Source organism: Lepisma saccharinum, chromosome 23, assembly GCF_977018435.1.
Source record: "Lepisma saccharinum chromosome 23, izLepSacc3.1, whole genome shotgun sequence".
Lineage (NCBI taxonomy): Eukaryota > Metazoa > Arthropoda > Insecta > Zygentoma > Lepismatidae > Lepisma > Lepisma saccharinum.
The window spans coordinates 49,613,895-49,618,829 of NC_139251.1; the positions used below are offsets into that span (position 1 = coordinate 49,613,895).

General features: G+C 36.0%; 1 non-coding gene across 1 annotated transcript; it reads right to left on the reverse strand.

The window, feature by feature from the left end:
* Positions 1-3,914: 3,914 nt before the first annotated feature.
* Positions 3,915-3,987, reverse strand: TRNAK-CUU (transfer RNA lysine (anticodon CUU)). The gene has a single exon. It is a non-coding gene; the product is annotated as a tRNA-Lys (tRNA).
* Positions 3,988-4,935: the final 948 nt, after the last annotated feature.

A 4,935-nucleotide genomic window follows, 5' to 3' on the forward strand; every position in this document is an offset into this window, starting at 1 on the left:
TGGCAAACTATGATATAAAAATCATATTAGGCGACTTCAATGCAAGAAAAGGACAAGAAGATTTTGTAAAAATAGTTGCTGGAAAATACTCTTTGCATCGTTATACAGTTCGCAGCTTCAGAAAGAATGATTATAAAAGATACCTTATTTGATCATGAGATTATACATAAAGGAACATGGAATCTACTAGGATCAAATACAGTAAACCAGATGGATCATGTGTTAATATCATCGAGATAATCATAATCTATCATTGATGTAAGAGCAAGTAGGGGACCAAACTGTGACAATGATCATTTTCGTGTCAGACAAAGAATTGCCAATGTACAGAAAATTAAACTAAGAAAAGAAGGGAATGGTAGATAAGCTAAAGAACAGATAATGTCGTAAACAGTATCAAGATGAAACAGAGAAAACACTAGAAATAGGAAAAGAAGAAGAGATTATTGAAAGAATATGGGTAAAAATTAAAACAACAGTAAAGAATGTAACTGATAATTGGCCAAATGAAAAATATGAGAAATGAATAGTGGTTTGACAATATATTAGAATATTATATACAATATTGACAATATATTAAGAAAGGAAGATATTGTGAGATTTGTAAAATCAAATCGATTATGATGGATTGGACTTGTTGAAAGAATGCAGGAAGAAAGGATACCAAGAGCTATTCACTGTGCCAAGATGGAAGGCAGAAGAGAAAGAAGAAGACCACGAAGCCGATGGCTAGATGAAGTGGAGAGTGATCTGAAAACCGCAGGAGTTAGAAATTGGAGAAATGCTGTAAAGGTTAGAGAAGAATGTAGAGCTGTAGTTGGGGAGGCCAAGTTTCGTCCAGAAATCTATTGTAATTATTGTAATATCTGCATTAATTGATTGATAGATTCGCTTTATTTTACTTCGCTTTTTGTGCAACTTTTGGCTGATTTGCGAAGATGCGGATGAGTGATGATATGAAGAGATTGATATGGACACTCACAAACATCAGTAGTATAGATCCTCGCCAACGTCGATTTGTGCCCTCGAGCGATAACTAATTTGTATATTAGAATTGATTTGCATGTCTTTACAATTAATTTGCATATATTTAAAACTAATTTACATTTATGTATATGCATATTTAAAAGTTTTACGGATATATAAATATTCATTTTTGAAAAATATGTCAATAAAAGGTATTTAGCGGTACTAAATGTTATGCGTGTGGTTTTATGTTAATTACTGTAAAGTATGTAATGTATAAACCCATAATATTTATGTTTATAATATTGAAAATAAGGATCCCGGTACTCGAACCCAGGTTATGTACTAGTAATAATTATAGTGTACAATGTAATAATGTTACATATTATGAAATATGTTGATTTGAGACTTTAGACAGAAGACAGTGAACTCGGCGCAGAGAGACAACAAAGGAATTTGGGGAATGTGCTGTCAAATGATGTCGGAACATCAGTACGAAGAAAGAACCCCCATTGACCAATCAGAAAACGCGTCGGTTGATTTTGAGAACCGGTTTTTCCAAGGTTACCTAAGACGCAAGAACATAGGAAAGGTATACAACGGCGTAGGACCATGAAGGGATTGAACCTGACAACAAAGGATGTACATTCTAGAGAAAAGCGTTCAATTTATTTAATCCTTTAAATCTTTTTAGCACCGATGTCGGCAATTTTAACGCGTTTTCAATCCACCATCTTTAAGCTTCCGTCCAGACACTGGCGTACAAGCAACACCCATTGCTGAGGAAGGTAAGCTTATGAAACAAATCAAAGTGCAAACTTTTAGTAAAGTACATGCTAATTTTGAAAGGTTCCGTTTTGGAGTTAAAGGACGACCTTATAGGTAAATTCTGTAATATTTATAACGAAGCAAGACATATTCTCGCCTTTCTACAAGCATCTCAGCTGCTGTTTGAACGTATCGACTTCTTAATAATGGAACTATCCTTAAAAAAAAAAAAAATCCTACCATATCCTTTTACCAACTTTGCTTCGTATTTTTATTCAGGAGCACTCCCAACGTGTGTTCGCGTTGTCCGCGTGTTTGACGGTTCTCGGTTCGACTCCCAGAACGATCTCCATTAGCCTATGAATGCTCACCACAGCGATTGCTAATGGAGCAGTCGACTTCATTTCGTAAAGAAGGTTTACTAGCTAATGTATTTTTTTCTGTTCCCTCTGGCCTTACAACATCGTGTGTATAAACTATTAGCAGTGTAACTTCAGGGAAAAGTTCTTTTTTATGACACCGCAGAAAGACTTGACGAACACAAGATTTCTGATTTCAACACCATTGTTTTCAAAACTTTATGTATGAAAAAAACAGACAATGGTTCTTGTGGGCGAAACGACCCATGTATATACCTTACCGTATATATCATTTTTTTAAAAATTAATTTGCTTTATGTGTAATTTTATTACCTGTGTGTCAGACATTACACAGGTAAGCCACTGTATATATTTTAAGCCATTTTTTCTCCTTTAGTGCTCCTCGACGAGTTTTTTTTACTATTACATATGAAACTAACGGTTCAAAGTGCATGAACAATTTCCGAGAGCCAAACAATGTTCAAGAGGAACTGACCCCTCGTCAGGGTATCGGCTATACGCCTCCATTTTCTTCTTTTCTCTCAGGTGTGTTAAAGTGCTTTAGTGGTAGTCCCGTGTGACAGTGATAAACACCGCTACGGCGGAACCATGGGAAACTGCTAGTCAGAACCCGCTGACCCCTCGTGGTACGGACGCTTTAATAGTTTTATTTATAATCCAGCATGTTTAGAGTATTAAGAGTATGGTTTTGATTGTGTTTATTTTTGCTTAATTTTATTTTAGCTTAATTCAAATATAATGTGTTCTACCCTTGACAGGACCGGCTGGCTAACCGCGACAAGTTTTTTCCCTAGCCTCAGCTTTACAAAAAATTAATTTCCCTTCGTGAATCTAATTTTCTGCCCCCGGCCGGTGTGCCGTACACGCCGAAGGCGAGACTCGAACCCAGGACCTCGGGTGTCATAAATCGATAAGCTAACTACGTCATGAAAGGGGAACCGCTAAAGCGTTGGAAAAGAGCTTCTTAAAAGCAAATCACGCCAGCGGCCTTCAATGGAGTTATAAAACTCAGCTGACTGCATTTGGCCGAAAGAATATGAAATAGAGTAAATCAGCGTTATCCACAGAAATCGCCGTTGGCAGGGGACGCGATCTAGTCCACGGTTTTAATGGAGAAAGTTCAAATTCCGGTTAAATAGTTCGCTTGAGAATATCTCGCTCTTAGATTCCTTCAGTTTTACATCAGATACAGTTGTTGGCAGTAAGCTCCATGCTTGTCGTTAAAAAATTAAAAGGAGAGAATTTAACGATCGGAAAATTATAGTTTAGAATTCCGGACTACGCGAGTGTAGGAGCCTGGAGTTGTGCTCCTCCGTGGGTGTTATTCCAGGGTAGGACCACGTCGAAACGAGGACCAGCGGAGACGAGAATTTCAACTGCGATACAGATACGAACGTTTCTATGTCGTCTCCTCACTCCGCCCGTCCAGTCAATCAAAGTATTTAATTCAAATGGTATAGTGTTGTTCTTATTTCACAGGAGCAAGCCACCATTGCTTGTTTGAGTTGACGTTGCTCTTCAGAGCTGTACCCCAACTTTCAAATGCGCCTCTCGCAGCCAATGTATTTCTAATACCAGGCTTTCACATAATCTGAGGTTAGATCCCCCTAAATCTACGTTAGATTAGGACGCTACCATGAAAAATAGGGGTCATGTAGTACTGTTAGCTAAAGATGGTGACATTTGAGAAACTGAAAAGCATAGTTGCGAAATTTGAAGAAAATCATAATCTGTTAGACTGTAAAAGTAGTTTATATGTAGTCTGCCAAAGATCCGATGACAAGATTAAATAATGGTAACTACCCGGACAGGGACTCGAACTCTGGGCCAATAGGTTAAGACTCTAATGCTATACCAACTAAGCTATCCGGGCACATGGTATTAATTTTCTTGAAACGTTAGTTATACTAATAAAATAAAAAAATACTTGAGAACACTCTTGGTCCTGATCGACAGAGAAGGAGACAACATTTCCAAAATTTTACAGGCTATGTGTATCGTACAACTATAGACGCCTATACTATATATAGATCGAAAGGCTAGAGTTCAGTTAGCTTTCAAAATTGAGATTACATAGTTACTAATATGTTGAATATTTTCTGTTTGGCGTGATTAACAAGTTACACTTATATCCAGTTACGGAAAAATAAAACTCTCAGATTTACTGTGAACCCACAAACTACTAGTCAAATTTTAGTAACATTTTCTTTGACTATAGTACAAATACCAAAGAAATAGGTATATTTTATTTTCAATTTTTCAAAATGTACTAGGATTTAAGTAACAAAAATTGTGTAAATACAATATTTTCTTTAAAAAATATTGTTACTGCCTTCAAATGTTATGCATGTCAGTTCTTAAGCTCTATACTTGATAAATTACACAGGGCCGCAAATTAAATTCAATTTAATGTTGTTTGTTTAATAGGTGAACTTTATTATTTGTGCCATGCTGATCACGAATATGAAATTCGTTTTTCTCTATCACGCAAGGTTTTCTTACAGATCATATTTCAAAATTTGCGCTTTGTCCAATATTGCATACTGTTTTATTATAATTTTTCTTTTCTTCAATCAGAATAAGTAGCTTATCACACTAAACGCATCAACATGTTTATTTTAAAATGAATATAGACAGACACAAAGGACCCATATAATATAGAAAACGACATATAGCAGTATATAATATACACACAAGAAAATCATTACACAATACATATTTTTCAGTTCTGTTTACCACGCTTTCTTCTGTAAGTTTTCCTAACTTTCTTGTGATTTTCTTCTGGTGTTTCTCTGTACAATGCCCAACAGTAGTCAGCCAT